The following is a 21,890-nucleotide window of genomic DNA, read 5'->3' on the forward strand; positions in this document are numbered from 1 at the left end:
AAAAAACTAGCCGGGCGAGGTGGCAGGCGCCTGTAGTCCCAGCTACTCGGGAGGCTGAGGCAGGAGAATGGCGTAAACCCAGGAGGCGGAGCTTGCCGTGAGCTGAGATCCGGCCACGGCACTCCAGCCCGGGCGACAGAGCGAGACTCCGTCTCAAAAAAAAAAAAAAAAAAAAATTAGGGATTCAACAGTTATCCTAGGGCAAAATCATTTCAGTGATGAGCTGTCTACGTAAAGACTTTCTTTTGTAACTTCCCTAAGTGTGTCAGTTTATTTCAAGGAGTCCCTTATACTCCTGTGAATAATGTATTTCAGCCATCTTGCCACCCTTTTTTAGTATCTATTGCTGGTTCTTCCTCTTCATCTTCTGCATTTTTTCTCTCTGTCCTAGGCTTCAACTCTAAATGTTGGGGAGCCTTGATATTCTATCCTGTGTCCCTTTACCTTCTCCTTCATTTGAGTCTTCACAGATGAATTAATCCAGACCTATAACTTAAATATCATCTACTAACTAAGCTAATATTCCCAAACTCTATCTCTAATTCTGAGTTCCCATAATTTCAAATGCCTGCATGATCTCTATATGAATATCTAGTGGATGTCTCAAATTTAACATGTACTCAAAACTGAGCTCTTAGTTCTGAGCCCTCTCTCTTCGACTTTGTTTTTTTAAGCATTATTTTATTTTAAGTTCAGGGTACATGTGCAGGATATGCAGGTTTGTTACATAGGTAAACGTGGGCCATGGTGGTTTGCTGTACCTAATGACCCATCACCTAAGAATTAAGCCCAGCATACATTAGCTATTTTTCCTGATGCTCTCCCTCCCCAAAACCCCCAGCAGACCCCACTGTGTATTGTTTCCCTCCCAATGTCCATGTGATCTCATTGTTCAGTTCCCACCTATGAGTGAGAACATGTGGCGTTTGATTTTCTGATCCTGTGTTAGTTTGCTGAGGATAATGGATTCTAGCTCCATCCATTTTCATGCAAAGGATATGATCTTATTCCTTTATATTGCTGCATAGTATGCCATAATATATATATATATATATATATGTGTATATATATATATATGTGTATATATATACCACATTTCCTTTATCCAGTCTATCATTGATGGGCATTTGAGTTGATTCTATGTCTTTGCTATTGTAAATAGCACTGCAATAAAAATACACGTGCATGTATCTTTATAATAGAATGATTTATATTCCTTTGAGTATATACCCAGTAATGGGATTGCAGGGTCAAATAGTATTTCTGGTTCTAGGTCTTTGAGGAATCACCACACTGTCTTCCACAATGGTTGATGTAATTTACATACCAGCCAACAGTGTAAAAGCATTCCTATCTCTCTGCAGCCTCTCCATCATCTGTTTTTTCTTGACTTTTTGATAATCACCATTCTGACTGGCATGAGATGGTATCTCATGGTGGTTTTGATTTGCATTTCTCTAATAATCAGTGATGTTGAGCTTTTTAAATATGTTTGTTGGCTACATAAATGTCTTCTTTGAGAAGTGTCTGTTCATGTGCTTTACCCACTTTTTAATAGGGTTGTTTGTTTTTTCTTTGTAAATTTGTTTCAGTTCCTTGTAGACTCTGGATATTAGACCTTTGTCAGTTTGATAGGTTGCAAAATTTTTCTCCCATTCTGTCAGTTGTCTCTTCACTCTGATAGTAGTTTCTCTTGCTGTACAGAATCTCTTTTGTTTAATTAGATCCCATTTGTCAATTTTTGCTTTGGTTGCAATTGCTCTTGGCATTTTCGTCATGAAATCTTTTCCAGTGCCTATGTTTTTCCTAAAGTTTTTATACTTTTTGGGTTTTATATTTCAGTTTTTAATCCATCTTGAGTTAATTTTTGTATAAGGTGTAAGGAAGGGGTCCAGTTTCAATTTTCTGCATATGGCTAGCCAGTTCTCCCAGCACCATTTATTAAATAGGGAATCCTTTCCCCATTGCTTGTTTTTTTCAGGTTTGTTGAAGACCAGATGGTTGTACATGTATTGTCTTATTTCTGAGTTCTCTAGAAAATCCCATCATCTCAGCCCCAAAGTTTCTTAAGTTGATAAGCAACTTCAGCAAAGTCTCAGGATACAAAATCAATGTGAAAAATCACAAACATTCCTATACACCAACAGCAGACAAGCAGAGAGCCAAAACATTAATGAACTCCCATTCACAATTGCTACAAAGAGAATAAAATACATAGGAATACAGCTAATAAGGCAGCAAGGGATTGCTTCAAGGAGAACTGCAAACCACTGTTCAAGGAAATCAGGGAGGACACAAACAAATGGAAAAGTATTTCATGCTCATGGATAGGAAGAATCAATATAATGAAAATGACCATAATGTCCTAAGTAATTTAGAAATTCAGAGTTATTCCCATAAAACTGCCATTGACATTCTTCACAGAATTAGAAAAAAACTATTTTAAAATTCATATGGAACCAAAAAATAGCCTGTGTATCCAAAGAACTCTCAACAAAAAGAACAAAGCTGGAGGCATCATGCTACCTGACTACAAACTATACTACAAGGCTACAGTAACCAAAACAGTATGGCACTTGTACAAAAACAGGCACAGAGATCAACTTCATTTTAATTTTCTGAATTAATCATCCATTCAGGTATTCTAGATCAAATAAAAAACAGAGGCAAACCAAAAAAGTGAGTTTAATCTATGTGATCTCTCTCTCCTTTATTACACGCAATCCATCAGCAAGTACTGTCAAAAGTTTTTTCACTAATTCACTCAAATAATAATTCACTTCTCTCCATCACTCCTAGTACCATCTTTGTCCAAACCACTGTTATTTCCTTTTGAAATACTGCAACTATCTAGCTTTTTTTTTTTTTTTTTGCTTTTACTGCTATCTTCCTACAATTCACCCTGCACGTAATAGACCGTGTTGTGTTGCTTCTCTGTGTGATGCCTTCTTGTAGCTGCACGTCGCATAATATTAGATCAGAATTCCTTATCCTGGTTTGCTTAATCTGTCTTCTCTTTTCTTCTATAACTTCACTTTAAACTGCTCTCTCCTGTCTCATTCTGTTTCATTCACGTTAGCCTTCTTTCTGACCCTGGAATAAATTAAGCTTATATCTTGCTCACAGCTTTCTCACAGCCTTTGCCTTGGATTCAACATATACTTGGAATGCTATTTTCCATAATCTTTGTTATTGACATTCAGATCTCAGTTTAGAAGCGAGCTCTTCAAAAAGGTCATCCTGATCATCCAAACTAAAGTAGCCACACAGTTGCTTCCTAATATATTATTATTTTGTAATACTTTGCAGAATACTTTCTCATTTGCTAATTTATTTCTTTATTTTTAATCTGATTCACAGTGCTTCTTGGGGCAGGGGTGGGGGTGGGGGTGGTTTTGCCCCCTAGATAACATTTAGCAATGTCTGGAAACATTTTGTTTATCAGAATGGGAGAAGTGCTAAACACCCTACAATAGTTACAGCAACTCCCTACAATGAGGGATTATATGCCCCCAAATGTCCACAGTGGTAGAGTTTGGGAAACTGGATCCGAATAAAACAACAGAAGAGCAGATACTTTTCCTGTCTTATTCATGTTTTATCCCCAGTGCCTAGAACAGTAGCAGGCATATACAGAACATTCAATAAACAAACTGAAAAAAATAAGTACATAAACATGAGATTTTTAAGACCTCAATAGGATCAAGAATTTTCTTCTAATATGTATTCCAGCAATTTTTGATCTCAAAAGCTTGATAAATATAATGACCTCAAAAAAAATCAAAATTGATGGTATTTGGCATTGATGGGGTAAAAAAATGTAGGACTTGGGAAATAATGGTCATCAGAAACCTCTACTGCAATTTAGAAGTAAGGAATCTCTGTGAACAATACAAACCTAGGTCAAAATGTTCTCCTTTGAAAGAACTTTCCTCTCCTATGAAAGCAAGTTGCATAGAGGTTATGAGTAAGGACTTAAAAAACACACCTCCTTGGTTCAATTTCCCCTCTAACATTCCATAGCCATATGACCCTATACAACTTCTTAAGCTGCTTCATGCCTCAGTTTCTAATTTGTAAAATGTATATAATAAATGAAAATACCTTCTCCATAGAATTGTTTTGAGATTTTATGTATGAGATTCATTATATCAGAGATAATATATGTAAAGCACTTACAGAGCTTAGCACTAAATAAACACTACGTGTATCAAGTCTCTTCTCATGTTCAAAGGAAGTGGCTCTGTCTGTTCTTGATATATAGGGAGTCCCCTGGGAATCTTGACTACTCAGGGGAGAGGTCCCCAATGATGAAAATAAATGTTAGCTATGATAATCATTAATTGTAGAAAATGTTGAGCTAGGATTATAATGATATTAGTATATATGCTACAAAATGATGATGATAAAGATGGGACACTCAATCTAATAATCTCCCTTCAAATTCCCTTGGACACAGGATTCAGATAAGCAAATGAAATTCCAGCTCTCACATACTCAGCTGCAAGTTGAAAGCCCTGCATACCAGCCAGATGCGGTGGCTCACACCTGTAATCCCAGCAGTTTGGGAGGCCGAGGCGGGTGCATCCCTTGAGGTCAGGAGTTCAAGAACAGCCTGGCTAATGTGGTGAAACCCCATCTCTACTAAATATACAAAAATTAGCTGGGCCTGGTGGTGCATACCTGTAGTCCCAGCTACTCTAGAGGCCGAGGCAGGAGAATTGCTTGAACCAGGAGGCAGAAGTTGCAGTGAGCAGAGATTGTACCACTGTATTCCAGCCTGGGTGACCAAGTAAGACTCCATTTCAAAAAAAAAAAGGAAAGGATTGCATGCCCATCTGCCATCACGGCTACAAAGCTGTTGAGGGTTTCCCACTTCTGCTCTCTCTGGTGTCACCTTCTTTGGTTATAACTCGTTTCCCTACTCTGCCTCTTGACAGATTGTGAAAATCAATAGAAAATAATAGGTGGGAAATGGTTGTGTTCCTTGGAGGAATTTCTGAGTAAGCGGGAGGCCTTGTAGTTATTATATGACTAATGAATGCTGTTTTCCCTCACTGCACTCAAATGTGGGCAGTATTATTGAACCTGGCCTTGGTCAACTGTGGTATTGATTTCCTTTTGTGATTTCAGATTCTCTTCTCAAGTAACCTTAACTAAAGATTTGAAATAAGGAACCCAATTCAAATTAGACAAAGTGTGCGTTGAATTTCAGGCCTAGATTTTAAATGATGGTTTTTGATAAAATCTTAGGTTGGCTTTATTTGTTTATTTATTTATTTATGATCCTTATGCATTTTGATCATTCTTTTTACTATAAAGTGTCCTTTATTGATGCTTCATTAATATGTGGCAAATGATCTTTCTTTTTTAATACTTTCATTTGAGATGTAATTCCCATACTATAAAATTCATCCATTTAAAATGTACACTTAGATGCTTTTGGTATATTTAAAGAGCCATGCAACCATCAGATAATTTTAGAAAATTTTAATCACCCTAAAAATAAATATGCCCATTATCAGTTATTCCTTCTCCTCCCTCCAAGCCTTAGGCAACCACCATACTACATTCTGTCTCCATAGATTTTCTTATTCCAGACATATAATATAAATGGGATTATGTAATATGTGGTCTTTGTGTCTGGCTTCTTTCACATAGCATATTGTGAATCAGTTTTATTAAGATCTCAGCTTTTACAATGATCATGGAAAACCTCTGAAATCATGATTAATTGTTTATTCTGTTCGGCTGGAAGGACATTGAATGATGTTTGAAGTCAATGTTCTGAGGCCTCATTCTGGTGAATATCAGGAAGGCCCTGACATATGAACTACTACAGTATTTCCCCTGATTTCACCTCCAGTGCTAGTGAAGGTTTGTAGGTTTGTAGGCTCTTTTGAAGGGGTTAAATTTGAGTCCCAAGGACACTAGTGACTTGGTAATAGGTTCAGTAGGTATTACAAACATTGGTTTGATCTTTCCTTCTCCCATATTCCTGTCCTCTTGTACAGAATCTTGTGGGTGCTGATGAGTCTCCTTATGCCTCTGTGCAGTGAAGACCATCTGCCTTGAGAACATTGGAGTCTGTCCAGGGATCCAGGGAGCTCTGCTCCTACAGGGCATGTAAGACAACTTCAATCTGGTAGGGAGGCAGAGGTCCCTAAAATCTGGTTTACTGCTAAGCCATTGGCTTCTGACATTAACCTTCTTACATAGCACTTAGTGTAGACAATACATTTGATGACCTTTTGTCAACAATCATTCCAGAAAGTCAGAGATTGATGTAAGAGTCACTCAGTAAATGCTTGAGAACAAAATACGACTCATGAAATGCAAGCAACTACTGAGTAACCACTGTGTGTTTGACCCAAATATAGGATAGGTAAGCATGATAAAGATAACCATTACAACATTGTATAAAATAAGATCTAAAAATAATAAATATTTACTTCCTGCTAGACACTATGCCAAGAACTTTAGATACCTTCCCTGTTTGTTTATGTACAAAACTGCAATGATGATAGAAATTTGTTGCATTAACTGATGCCTTACTCTACCTGGAAGTGTTCTAAACATACATATTTCATATATTACCTCATATAATATGTATATAATAAATCCAGGAAGCAGGTATTATTATTAATATCCCCACTTTACTGGTGAGTAAAGTATAATGATTAAGCATACCTGGTGTATTTATCTCAGTGCTGTCTTCTACAAATGTCCAGTTTTGGCCGGGCGCGGTGGCTCAAGCCTGTAATCCCAGCACTTTGGGAGGCTGAGGCGGGCGGATCACGAGGTCAGGAGATCGAGACCATCCTGGCTAAAATGGTGAAACCCCGTCTCTACTAAAAAAAAAAAAAAAAATACAAAAAACTAGCCGGGTGAGGTGGCGGGCGCCTGTAGTCCCCAGCTACTCGGGAGGCTGAGGCAGGAGAATGGCGTAAACCCAGGAGATGGAGCTTGCAGTGAGCTGAGATTTGGCCACTGCACTCCAGCCTGGGCGACAGAGCGAGACTCCATCTCAAAAAAAAAAAAACAAAAAAACAAAAAAACAAATGTCCAGTTTTAGGCGAGGCATGGTGGCTCCTGCCTGTCATCCCAGCACTTTGGGAGGCTGAATTGGGTGGATCACCTGAGGTCGGGAGTTCAAGACCAGCCTGGCCAACATGGTGAAACCCCATCTCTACCAGAAATACAAAAATTAGCCTAGCATGGGGATACGCACCAGTGATCCCAGCTACTTGGGAAGCTGAGACAGGAGAATCACTTGAACCTGGGAGGCAGAACCTGGGAGAGAGACTATCTTAGACAGACTTGACTTAACTAGTGGAGAAATAGAGCTGACCAGGAAGAAAGTCTGGACTTCATGTCGAGATTCTGATGTTTAAGCACAAGCAGAAAGCAACCAAGTATGCCACTCTGTGGCATCCTTTCAGGGGTTGTATGATATATCGTCTTGATTCCATTACAAAATAACTGCTGATTTTGCTTTCTCCCCAAAAGGGGATTACAGATTGTAGAGATGTAATGACCATGCCTATGTGACTTCTCTCCTCAACAAAGAGAGACAGACCATGAGACAGAGTAGAAGGGAACTGTCAGACCTAGAACTGAATCATGGCACCTCCACTTACCAGCTGACTGATCCTTGGCAAGTTCCTTTACTTAGCCTCATTTTCCACGTGGGTAAAAGAGGCAATTATAAATGTCCTGGGGTTATTGTAAACATTACGTTAGGTGATATATGTAAAAAAAAATTTGCACTTAATAGGGACTCAATAATCAATTACTCTTTATATTAATCTGTTCTCACGCTGCTATGAAGATATACCTGAGGCTGGGTAATTTAGAAAGAAAAGAAGTTTAATTGACTCACTGTTTCTCATGGCTGGGGAGGCCTCAGGAAACTTACAATCATGGCAGAAGGCACCTCTTCACAGGATAGCAAGAGAGAGAATGAGTGCCAGCCAGGGAAATGCCAGATGCTTATAAAACAATCAGGTCTCGTGAGAACTCACTATCACAAAAACAGTACGGGGGTAAACCACCACCATGATTCAATGACCTCCACCTAGTCTCACCCTTGACACTTGGGGTTTATGGGGATTCCAATTCAAGGTGGGATTTGGGCGAGGTCACAGAGCCAAACGATATCACTGCTGTCAAAGGCAGTAGAGAAAGACCTAAGGCTGAGGAGTGAGAAGACCACTAGACTTTGAACCTTAGCTTTCAACCTATTAGCTATGTGACCATGAGCAAGTTTTACCTCTTTATTACTCTCTATTTACTCATCTATAAAAGGGGAATATTATTTTTCTCAAAGAGTTGACATAAGAATTAAAAATGATACTTACAAATTTCCCATTCCACTGACTACTGTTATAGAAAGTGGTCAATAATTGATAAGTAGGACAATTTATGTATTGTTATCAAGGTGTTATTTATTGTTACAAATTGTTATTTATTGTTATCAAGGAAAATTTATGTATTGTCACATGGCCTCACTCATGACCAGTGAGGATCTCTCTAAGCTGGTGGTATAAAATGCCTGCAAAAACATGCCTCACAGCTCAGAGCGATATTAATAATCCTACTCAAATACATCAAGTCCTTAAAGTCGGGGTGCCATTCACTCCTCCACTCTGGCACTCTGACTGATAGACCATACACAGAGAAATGTCAATGAGTTAGCAAAATAATAAAAAATAAATATCTCTCCAATGTGGGACTTTCTGGTAAAAGTTGGCTGAAACAAGGTAAGACTAATACCAAACTTGGATGTTCATCTCACATGTTGGATTTACACTATGAATCTGCAAATTCAGGCATGCCCACAAAGAGTGTGAGCAAGAACAAGAGAAGGACAGAGATGAAACGGGTAGAGAGAGGTATGGCTGAACATGAGCAAAAAGTGCATCCAAGTCCACTTACTCACCTATTGCATTGGAAGAGTGAGTGTTTTCTCATCTTTATAGCCAGAGCCGTAAGTTGAAACAATGTGTCAGGGAGGTCCAGCCGTGTATGTATACTGGATAGGAGCGAGATATAAAGAAAAATTTACCATACCAGAGTCCAGAAAGTGAAGAGGAAGGGGCTGGTGGGAGCCAGGATCTTTTCCTATTAGTTAACACATATGTTGACTGACCAATGTGGGTTATAAGGGTATGGCTCACTTGCGCCAATATGGATTAACTCTGAAGGACATTCCAGTTCCAAAGTTCCCGTGGGGTCTGCTGAACTCTTTTGTTGTTACTGCATTTTGGTTCAACATCTCCCTCTGCCCAGTCCTGCTTCTTTCACTCCCGTACAGGTCTTGATCCTAAGATTATTTTTGAGATGGAGTCTCGCTCTGTCACCCAGGCTGGAGAGAAGTAGCTTGATCTAGGCTCACTGCAAGCTCTGCCTCCTGAGTTCACGCCATTCTCCTGCCTCAGCCTCCCGAGTAGCTGGGACTACAGGCGCCCTGCCACCATGCCCGGCTAATTTTTTGTATTTTTAGTAGAGACGGGGTTTCTCTGTGTTAACCAGGATGGTCTCCATCTCCTGACCTTGTGATCCACCCGCCTTGGCCTCCCAAAGTGCTGGGATTACAGGTGTGAGCCACCGTGCCCGGCCAGAACATTCTTAATAAGACCCCTGTGTAAACCTCCATCTGAGTCTGCTTCTCAGGAAGGTAATTGATGAAACCTTCACTAAGTCCTCCATCACCCATTTTCAGTGAAAATTGAGGTTCCTTTTCCTGAAATCCTCTAGCTTTTTTAGATACTTCTTTTACAGATTTGGTACATGACTGCCTTGAAATTTCTATTTGTGTTTTGTTTTCGTTATCGCACAAGCGACTTTCCAAAAACATGGTCTTGTCGGATCCATTGCTATATATTCTACACTTCCCAGCTTTTTGCCTTACATAGATAACAAATATCTGCTGAAATAATTAATTACATCCAGGCAATGTGAATTGTCAGCCCAATGCCATCTCAAGAACTATACTTTGAAGCATAATTATGGAGCACATGGAGAAAAGCAGCTTATTTAAGGAAGGTAGTATGTCTACACAGATTAAAACTAGGGCTTTAGCTTTATTTCCAAGGGTAAGGAGAAGGAGCTATAGTAGAAGTGAATAGTGAAGCGAATGTTGGACAATAGGTGACTGCTGAGTGTGCAGCCTTGGACTACTAAAGAGGGGAATACTGCTACTCAGATATAGCCAATTACTGCCATATGGGATGTATTGCCACATCCTCCAATGTTTTTGAGATAAGCTGGAAATTCAGACTTTACATAAAAATTTCAAATCTTTCAAATACGTGCAGAAGCAAATGTTTATAAATTGCACTCAACCCGGGGAACCAGAAGTCTGAAACTCCTGGGAAGGAACCCTCAGGTTTTAAACACCTTTGGTGTTCTGAATTGTGTGTACCCGTCCAAAAGAGTTGTATTTTTGTGAGAAAATGATGAACTGTATTCATTTGGAGGATCATTTCTATCCACTGTTACGTAGTTATATTTCTCACTGAGAGGACTAGATGAAGATGGTTAGGTGCTGAGCACAATATTTGGACCATAATTTCCAGAATGTTTTAAGAGTTTCTGAAGAAAGGTGCAATACAGCTGTGAGATAACTGTTGTTATTGTTTTTAATACCTCTTTTTTCACCTTCAAGATAAGCTTGGGAAATGGCTGGCTAACAATCTCACTGTTTATTGAAAAAAGCAGCCAGATCGTTTTATGCCAGCATTATTGCATTTATATTTCAAGGATACAAAAATAGAAAATCAAGACCCAAATCTAAATTTTTTCTTCTAGCATACAAAGAAATATATCTCTTCTTTCTTCCATCTGATCACTCCTGACATCTGTGCAGTAAATATGGATTAGATAAGAGCACAAACACTAAATTTCTTTTGTTGCTTCTAACTCATAAAATTATTATTAGGTATGGGTAAGAAAAGAGCCTTGGCTGTGCACACAGGGCTGCTTAAGGTTGGTGTTGTAAATGAAGGAGGCACACGTGTGTGTGTGTGTTGTGTGTCTGTGTGTGTGTGTTAATCATCTAAGTTCAAACTATCAAGTGGCAGGGATGGGTCAGATGGACAGAACTCCTTTGTGAAAATGCTGGGAAATTCAATGGCCTATTGAGGAAAATGCTATGATTTCCTAGTATTTCAATGGTGGAGAATTCAGCTCAAAGAGTTATATGTTGTTTGCTAATGAGAGAATCTTTAGGTTAGTATCCGATTTACTTAACTTGGGACATTAGTGGGGCTAAGCAACAGAGAAACAAATAACTACCCAGATTTATAATTCATTGTGCTGAAATTGTCTGTGAAAAATGCTGAGAAAGTCCCAATTTAAAGTCTGCTTTTATTTTGGATAAAGTGAGAGAAGCCACATGAACTGAACAGCTTATGGGCTTGTCACCATTTATACAGAATTAGATTATGGCATGAACATCAGTCATAGATAAAGAATAGAGATAAGGGGTAAAGGATAGTATATCTTTTAAAATCAATTAGAATTATTTGTCTATTTGGACTAAAACGTCTTATTTTCAATAGTAAGTACATCAGATTCAATTTAAAAATTAAAATATTATCTGAAGGTGTTCTTAAATTTTGTATCTTACTTTAAACATGGGGATTTAGTCTCAGTTGATATTCTTTAAAAACAATTCTTTGTAAATACTTTGCAGGCATTAATTCAACTAACTGGGTTTTAATTTGTATAATAAAGCTATCAACTTGATTCTAGTGACCATGCGAAATGTTCTTACTTGTTTTATCTATAATTCCACTAATTTTGAAGAAAAGATTTATAAATGTCCATAAAATGGACCTACAAGTGTTATTTTCAAATAGGTTTTTTTGCACCAAGCATTTTCTTTCCGTGGCGTTTTCTTGGATCATGTCCTCCAATTTAGTAAGTGGAGGAACAGGCACAAAGAAAGAATAAAAACAAGTATTTCAGAGCTGATGAGAAATAGAACCCCTCTAATTTCAGTGGCTTTTCACTCACACTGGACAATATCCCTTTTTTCTCCATGGTACTTCTCAGCAGCATTGCTGGCTAAATGGTATTCTCATGACAGCGCAAGCCTGTTTCTCCCGTGAATACTTCACCAGGAAGTGAAGAGTGGGCTGATTTCATGTCGTATCATCAGACTAGAGTCCTTGTCCAGTTTTCAGAGTTTTGTAGCAACTACAAAGAGGGAAATTGAGCCATTTGGTTTCAATTTTTCATGTTCCTGGCATTTTATGCCAGGCTTCTGTATGGACCTAAAGATGAGTCTCTGCCAGATACTGACAATAAAGTACATGGATTAGAGACCAACAGAAGCCTCAGAAGCCTTTCAGCTTCTGAAGGGCTTATCCACTTATGTCTGGGCTTTCTGTATTAAATGTCAATGAAAACATTCGGGTAGCAATTACTGCCCTGGACTTCTGCTAGAGGCTCCTGAATTCAAGGATCTTTGACTCTTGTCTAGTGAATTTCATCTTTATGGCACCGTTAAGCGACCTGTACTCTTGTTCAGACTTTCACAGCTCTCTCTCAGCTCTCGTCTACTAAGAACTCACGTGACTCACCCCTAGTAATCAGCCAGGCTCTATCACGTTCACAGTGCTGAAATACCTCCCCCCAGGATCAATGTCTCTAGAATAATATTATTCAAATTTTCTCACCAAAGTACCCTTAAATAAAGAGGAGAGTGAACATATATTTCTACACAGTGTAGAGGAAGAAAATGGAAGAAGTTTGTAGGCCAAATTAACAGGTGATGCTAATGACATGTGAAGATATATCCCAAAGCCTAATTTTTAAAATTGTTGCAATTTACCTTGTAAATTTACATCACAATTTAACATTTAAGCCTATAATACATAGGGCCAAATTATATGATACAGTACATAATTTTACTGTGACACTGTTTAATAATATATTAATATAAAACACATCAATATGTGCAATAATACATTTCTTACCAGTTCCATATAAAATATTTCCCCTAAATATTTGAGTAAAAATAATTGTCCAGGATGTTGTACTAATTTTATCCAGTGTTTTTTTTTTTTTTTTTTTTTTTTTTTTACTTTCATTACATACTCCTCCCAACTCATTTCCACCACTACCCAGAGGTATAAGGAATGTATGATGTAAAACATTGCCTTATCAGGACACTAGCTAGTTAACTCAATTGCCTGAAACACTTGCTCAGAGGCCTAAGATTTTACATTTTTATGCAGTTTTTACTTTTAATATAGTACTTCTATTTCATCCCCTCCCTCTTTAAAAATATCTATAAGGAACAGCAGAGTAAATTCACAATTAGGAGCATTGTCAAATGTAATTTCTTTGAAAGTGAGCCACTTTGTCTTTTAATAAACTGTATGGAGGTGAGAATTGCATGCAAAAAAGAAAATAAATCTAAAAAATAATGGAATATAGTTAAATCAATATTGATTATTTAGAGTGAAAATGTTTTATGGGAGGCAATAAAATCTTTTAGGATTCCAGTGGGAAAATGTGGATGTAAAAGTGAAATAAATTACTACAGTTTAATCACTTGGTAAATAACTAAAATACTGTTGCTGGATTTATGGTGTCAGAGAGCAGCCTCCTATGAAATATAGAGCATGTTAATGGTTCAGGTGTGATGGATTTTAAAGAAATTGTGTAAGAACCATTACTGTCTGTATAGCTTGCCCTTAGCATTTCTCTTCATGAGTCTTCTCTGCATGTGGGTCTATTTCTAAATGTCCTGTGTTTGTAAAACAATACATTTTTATTTAAAGGAAGTCCAGTGGATTCTGAAGTATCCATTTAAGACCCTTATTTACCTGTGCTACTCACACTCCTGATCGTTTTTATTGAAACCTTTTATGATTCTACTTTACTCCTTTGCATCCAGGCCCAGTGATTTGGCTGCAATCCCATGGCTGTATTTGACTCCAGTGTGTTTTGTAGTGATGGCTATAGTTATAATTTTGTGCAAGTTGAGAAAAATAATTGATCTCCAGATATCTAATATTTTCTAGCTCCCACTTGCTTTATCATGATAAAGCATTGATCTGGAGAAGTAGAAAAACTGGGCTAGTAATAGAGCCTCTCATCAAAACCATACACACTGTGGGAAAGTTAGATATTGACTCCAACAAAAAGTAAGGCAACACAAGCCTGGGCAATATAGTGAGACTCTTGTCTCTTTAAAAAGAAAAAAAAGTAACAGGGCATGATGACACACACCTGTGGTCCCAGCTCCTCCAGAGACTGAGGCTGAAGGAACGCTTGAGCCCAGGAGACTGAGGCTGCAGTGAGCTATGCACTCCAGTGTGGGTGACAGAGAGAGACTCTGTCTAAAAAAAAAAAAAAAAAAAGCCAACACATTTCCATTATCCCTCTCATCAAAATACTCTTCTTCTACTCTTCGAAGTTCTTTCATTACTCAACAATTCTGATATTTTAAAAAACTTTTTCTTAACATTTTTAAGATAGTTTTTGCTTCCTTTGTCCCATTTTTCATAATTGACTAGAAAATAGGGAAATATTTTAAGTCTTACTAAATTGTAAGTCATCAATAAAATGTTGTAATCATATTAATTGTATATATATTCAGATATTTATATTAAAATAACAAATATAAGAAAGTACAAAATGATAAGAGTATGATGTACAGAAAAGTTAATATTGAATTACAACATAGCCTCTTTCTCATACTACATTTAAAATCATTTTCTTGCTTTCAGTAAACTTTATGTTTTTTCTCGTGTGATATTTCCTTTGTCAAATGACCTTCCGTTGGATCAAACCACGTAAGATTGCAGTATCTAAGTGCATCAGTCAGGGTTCAACCCAGAGAAGGAGAACCAACAGGAGATATACATTTAAAGATTTATTGCAAGGAATTGGCTTATGTGATTGTAGGGGCTGGCTACACAAGTCTGAAATCATAGGGCAGGCAGCCAGAAAGTGCAGGCTGGAACTTGCAGCACAGACTGAAGCTGCTGTCCATAGTTAGGATTGCTTCATCAGGGAATCTTCAGCTCTGTTCATAAGGCCGTTCAATTGATTAAATGAGGACTATCCAGAATAATATCCCTCACTTAAAGTCAATTGATTATGGACTTTAGTCACACTTACCAAATATCTTTGCAGGACACCTACATTAGTGTTAGATGGAATAAGTGGGGGGTTGTAACCTGTCAAGTTCACTCATCAAAGGACCATCATATGAACCTTTCCAGACTACTAGAAAAAGCAACTAGATGTGGTTTGACTGAATTGTTAAACACGACTCCCAAGATGCTTCCTGTATTTATATCACTCACCTATTTTAGGACTTAAAAAATGCTTTGAAATTACCTTGGACCCATCAATAGGAAGACATTAGATAGCTTCTTAGATTTTTCCCTGGCCCTGAATCATATTAGAATGTTTATTATTATTCCACATGAAAACCCTTCAGTTTTTCGAAAGGCTGCGTTTAATTAGTCTTCTCTTCTAGACATGACCAGCTTCATTAATTGGGCCTCAAGGGAAACCTGTATGGTGGTGACTAAGAACATGGCTTTTGAAGACAAATGAGAATTCAAAACAACTATCTGTTCTCTGTAACATAAGTTACCTTGGACAAGCCACTTAACCTTGTCTAATTTTATATTTCTCACCTATACAGTAGAAATGTTAATACATACCTTATAAAGTTGTCACAAAGATGAGGTGGTGTCTTAGTCCAGATTTACCCTAGAAACAGAGCCTGAGACAAGGGTATTTGTGCACGTAGATTATTTTCAGAAGTGACCACAAGAAATTGGACTGTGAAGAGTAAAACAAGGAAAGAGGAAATGCTAGTTCAAGGTAAATTCTTCTTCCCATACCTACTAAGGGCAGCTGGGAATTGATCCTATTGGAGATCCTGCTAAGTGCCCCCAGGATTTTCTGCTTCAAGGAAGAGGGTAATGTTTATCCTCTAACTCCCACTTCTCACTGGACATAGGCTGTTAACTCCTTCCCATTTCTTAGTTGCCTCAGGCATCTCACATCAAAGTATTAGAGGAGATTTGTGTTGCATGATGAACCTGAGATGAGGTGCTATCAATAGGTTGTACCTGCATGCAGCTGTTTGCTATGATAAGAGCTGGAGTAAAAATATGAGAATAGGATGCAAGGGAGGGCTAACCTGGTGCTTGAATCAGATGAAGTGACATGTGCAAAGTGTTCAGACTGGTAGCCAGTATAAAATACGCACTAAATAAATGCTAGGATTTGAAAATACAGTAATGAGGTTGATGGCAACAATAGTGATAATAGTGATAAGTATAATAGTAAATACCATGGTTTTTAGATCAACCTGTTTTTTTGTTTCTAAAGATATGCTCAAGGTTATAAATCTCTTTAAAATGCATTTCTTAAAACAGAATTAAATACTACAGATTAGTATGACCAGTTCAAGGTAAAACAGGATTAGCACTTTACTTCTTGTGACCATATGAATTCCTATTATTTCATCTATGATTACTATTTTGGCAATAATTATACACTATATTTGTTACTTATTTTGAAGTTAAAATAATCCTTAATCTTTCTCCAAAACAAATATATTTTAAATATATTCCATAAATGTCTTAGTTTTTGAACCTCTGTTCAGGATTTTATGCTTATTTTAATATATATGGAAAATATTATATAGCAAAACAATGATTGGCTTTGAATTTTGCCTTTGCCATTCACTAGCTCTCCAATACTGGTAAAATAACTGAGCTTTCTAAGGCTTTGTTTCTTGATCTGTAGAAGGAGAATAATATTGCCTGATTTCTTAGATTATTGATATATGAAATAATATCTCATTTATATAAGGTGCAGAAATAAATATGCACTAATTATTGTTTTGCTTTCTTTGCCCTTTATAGTTCTGGCATACTATTTCAATTTCACCTAAGCCATTTTAAATTTTGATTTGTTATATAGCTTATTAAGTTATTCATTCCAGGTTACTATTCACAATTTTGTAAGCAAACTCTTTATGTTTTAATTGATTTTCAAGACAGTTCTAAATCCAGTGTTCCTTTGTATCAAGGATAATCTTCACTTAATTTAATATATATGGACTTTTCTGGGATGCCTCTATTCAGCCAGCTTTGGTTTCATGTTACTCTAAATTCTCTCATCTTTTCTACTTAATTCACAATAAAATCATAGAATGGTGTGTCTTAAATACCTTACAGAAAGTCCAGTGCATTTTTACTATAGAGTTTGTATGCCCCTAAGCCTTGGAACATAAAAATAAAGAAAGCAATAATTTTGATTATTTCCTCATCTTGAACCAACCAAATCTCAAACTATATTTACACACACAAAACGGCCCAGTTTTTTTTTCTTTTTAAATAAACAATATGCTGACTTGGCAGCACTCACAAAAATAAATTACAAAGCAAAATTTTGACCCAAATTCTGAGACTTAGACTTCTCACAACAGGTAATTTTTTGAGGGAAGATGGGGGATATGGTTTTATACATTACTCTTTGTACAGTCCTCAGAAACTCTGAAGATCTAGCTGCGTTTCTTGAATTAACAAGCCAAGGTACCAGCTTCACTAAGGAAAGCTTGGTGAAAGTGTTAGTATGGGCAATGAAAAATTGCAGCTTAAAACTTCACAGTCTTAAAACAGATGTTAGAAAATGTCAACCCCGTAAACAATTGATTGCCAGCATCAAGTGTTGCCTGACGTACTTGCGTCAGTACGTTTCCAGCATCATTAAGGTTATGAAATTTGCAGAGAGTAAATCTATATTATTTACGGCAAAGGACACACCTGTATTATTCTTGTTTTTATTTTCCTGCCAAGTGTTGTGATAAATCAAGCCCCTTATACTCTGAGTCAATAGAAGCTTTATTGGCTTTCAATCATCAATTCTCGCTGCAGCGGCTGGAAAAATAAAGATGGTATCTGTGGTTAGAAAAAGAAGAGTCTCTCACAGATGGACATTTGGGTTGATTCCAAGTCTTTGCTATTGTAAATAGTGCCGCAATAAACATACGTGTGCATGTGTCTTTGTAGTAGAGTAATTTATAATCCTTTGGGTATATACCCAGTAGTGGGATGGCTGGGTCATATGGTACATCTAGTTCTAGATCCTTGAGGAATCGCCATACTGTTTTCCATAATGGTTGAACTAGTTTACAATCCCACCAACAGTGTAAAAGTGTTCCTATTTCTCCACATCCTCTCCAACATCTATTGTTTCCTGACTTCTTAATGATTGCCATTCTAAGTGGTGTGAGATGGTATCTCATTGTGGTTTTGATTTGCATTTCTCTGATGGCGAGTGATGACGAGCATTTTTTCATGTGTCTGTTGGCTGGATTAAGAAAATGTGGCACATATACACCATGGAATACTATGCAGCCATCAAAAAGGATGAGTTTGCGTCCTTTGTAGGGACATGGATGCAGCTGGAAACCATCATTCTTAGCAAACTATCACAAGAAGAGAAAACCAAACACCGCATGTTCTCACTCATAGGTGGGAACTGAACAATGAGATCACTTGGACTCGGGAAGGGGAACATCACACACTGGGGCCTATCATGGGGAGGGGGGAGGAGGGAGGGATTGCATTGGGGAGTTATACATGATATAAACGTTATGCACATGTACCCTAGAACTTAAAGTATAATAAAAAAAAAATAAATAAAAAAAAAAAAAAATAAAAAAAAAAGAAAAAGGAGAGTCTCTTTTTCTTCGCTTTTTATCCTGTGTAGTTTGAGGGCGTTTAAAATCACCATGTCATAATGAAACCAGTGTGGACCTAGCTAGAGATTGCTGAGCCATGGCATTGAGGTGGAAGTTAAGGCAGTGAAGTGAACTGAGGAGGTTTATTGGATCCTCAGCATTTGCAGATGCCAATAGCTACATCAGAACCAGGATCCCAACAGCTATAGGATGGAGCACCTTCAAGAGTTACCTGAAAGAGCAATAGACAAGTGTAATGATTTGGCCATCCTCAGATCCAGGGTGATGTAGCACTATTTGCCATTCTACTATCTCTGTGATAGTCTGTAGTGAGCCTTACTTTCCCTTAGATATGGACAGTTTCTCTCCAGGAATAAATAGAGAAAGGGTCAAATAGAAATTATCTTTCTTTAAGGGATAGACAAAACAAACAAAAAAAACATGGATCAATGAGTCCCAATAATAGTAATAATGCTTAATGATATTCAAGGTTGAATTTATTGATTTTTGAATTCACTATGTGTCTGTGCCATATGAGAAGGGTGCAACTTTTATCTTCTTTCTCCACATAGGGAAGCAAGGGCTGATGGAGGTTAAGTACTATTGCCCCAGGTGATAAGCTATTGGGTGGTTCATTGAGGATTTGGATTCAGATCTAACTGTAGTCCTATTGTCTATATTCTGTTGCATAAAGCTAAGTGAAAGCGATTTTCCAAACCACACCATCAACCATGAGAACTGTTTTAGTCTCCTCAGTACATTTTATTCTGTCTTGTACTTTCTGCCTTCTTTGCTTGCCTCCTGCCTTGTCAAAACGCCTAACTCCCATTGTCTCTCAATGGTTCTCTGTTAAATGCTGCCTCTTCTTAGAATACTTCCCTGTGTCCACAGTTTAGGTCATGCTACTTTTCTGTGGGCACCTACAGAATCCCAGACTTATCTCCAGTATAACCCTGATTACTTGTTGTTCTTCATGAGATTCTGAGTCTCTCAAAGGCAAAGGAATTTATGCTTCATGTTAAATCTCCAGGGCTCAGCAGAATTCCTGGGACACAGTGTATACTTTGAAAATGGTAGTCAAATGACATGAATTAGCAATATCATGACCAAATCCTTCGTTTAATATGGGCTTCCTTCTCTAGCTTGAGAACTTTATATATATATATATATGTATGTATATTTGTTTTCATATGTTATATGTGTGTATGTGTATATTTGACCTCAGCATTTTATTTTCTATTTTGTTCTTTTAGTGACTTTTGCTAATTTCATAAAAGGGAGTCAGATTAACATACAAATGAAATCTGGACATAATTAGTTGTTTAATGATACTAGACCACAACAACAACAAAATACCAAAGAAACCTCCTTTTCTTTCCATTTTAACTCTTAGCAAAGGCCCTGATGCTATCATCCTGGCTGCTATACTTTCTTCTTACCCCTTATTTTTCTCCTTTCTTGTGGCTGCCATTGCTAGTTCAGTATGAAGACACATCCCTGATTAATAGATGTGTCAAATCAGTCATCATCAGACTATATAATCTTGGTTACCATTTATTAATCAATTAATTACTTCAATCAAAGATGCCAATGTTGGCACCCTTGCTACTATGCCTGGTGAGCCAGGGCTCCATGAAATCTTGAGACATTTGCTAAGATCATTAGCTAGAAACCCTGAGTGGACTGATGGTGTGCCAGGAAACATCAGTTGGAAATAGCTATTATATCTTGTTACCCCTTAATATACTGCTTTGATTATATTTTTATTGACATTAAACTCATTGGGAACTTTTCTTGGAGTAGAAGTTGATCTTTATGAAATTTCATGATCAATGTGAGAAAAAGTATTTTATATATATATAGTTTATAAATACACATATGTGTGATTAAACAAATATATAAAATAGGTGAAAAAAGCTAACTTAAAACTTACATTGATTTAATGATATTTATGAACTGCATAACATTTTTTTCCCTATCGACAAAAACACTTTCATGCAATCTGGTGTTTTTTTTACAGCATTCAAGGAGTGTTCAGCTTTTAGATGTGTAATTATCATACCTAAAAGCAAGGTACAACATCTGGAAAGAGGAAAGGAGCAACAACGAGCAGAAGTAGAAGCTCATTTATTTCCAAACTGGAAGGTGGTAAAAGGAAAATACAATATTCACACCTGGGTGTGCAAATCAATATCTATTACATTCCATTCAGAATGCTGGCAGCCCCTATTATAAGAATTGTGTGAATGTGTAAGATAACTCTGCCACAGCCTTTCAGTGTTATCGTGACAGCTGTATGATGGAGCACCTTGCATCTAGAGCAAGGAAAACTTGGGTGCAATAAGGCACATTTAACAGGATTTTACTATATATGTTTTGAGCCAAGTAATGAAATACAGTTTCATATCATCCAATCACCATTTCTGCTGCTGACAGAATAACTTCTGCCTTAGGAAATACGTTGCAGGAAACCACTGCACTCCTTGTGTTTAGGGACCGATGATTGAATTAGGCTTGTAATACAGGTAACCATAACTTAGAGGTAACCAGATAAGAGTATAAGTAATGATATTCATTTGAGGTATACATTGCTAAAGGTTGGGGACCTCTACCAGGAAAAGCAACTGCCAAGCTGCTTGTCTGGTTTTATTAAAAAATAGTTGTCAAACCCTGAAGGACATCTTTCCTTCCTTTTGTCAAGGCTGGATTCTTTCATAATCAGTGTTCTACTTGTGTCTCCAGAGATAGCTGTTGTTTAATTATGTATTGCCTAAATATTATCTTGAGAGCATAAATAATATATAGGCAATTGGTCTGGGATATCTATACAGTCTGGAAAGGTAATATTGATCAGAGTTTCCTAGGCATAACTGCTTCTGCATCACCCAGAGCTGGGGAACACAGCACAAGTTTTATTACTTGATGAGTTCCAAGGAAAGGATTGACTTCTCCTGCTTGCTTGCCATACTCCAGACTAAATGTATTGTCTATATATATACACACACACATGCACAGACACACAGACATGCACACACACACATATATTTCTTGATTGTAAACAAAGTATATGTTTATTGAGGAAACTTGGAAAATATAGGAAGTCATAAAAAAATTAAAATTACTCATATTGTCATTACCCAAATACAAACATTTTGTA

The 21,890-nt window shown here is 37.2% G+C and overlaps 1 long non-coding RNA gene across 3 annotated transcripts in view; it reads right to left on the minus strand.

The window, feature by feature from the left end:
- LOC117081061 overlaps positions 1 to 21,890 on the minus strand; it is an 87,780-nt gene that overhangs the window by 23,852 nt on the left and 42,038 nt on the right. For all 3 annotated transcript variants that reach the window (XR_004436070.1, XR_004436071.1, XR_004436072.1), the window contains exons 4-6: positions 17,814 to 17,927; positions 15,696 to 15,816; positions 8,942 to 9,034 (exon numbers count right to left, since the gene is read on the minus strand). This is a non-coding gene — a long non-coding RNA (uncharacterized LOC117081061). The remainder of the gene's footprint in view (positions 1 to 8,941; positions 9,035 to 15,695; positions 15,817 to 17,813; positions 17,928 to 21,890) is intronic.

Source organism: Trachypithecus francoisi, unplaced genomic scaffold, assembly GCF_009764315.1.
Source record: "Trachypithecus francoisi isolate TF-2019V2 unplaced genomic scaffold, Tfra_2.0 Lachesis_group8, whole genome shotgun sequence".
Taxonomy (NCBI): Eukaryota; Metazoa; Chordata; class Mammalia; order Primates; family Cercopithecidae; genus Trachypithecus; species Trachypithecus francoisi.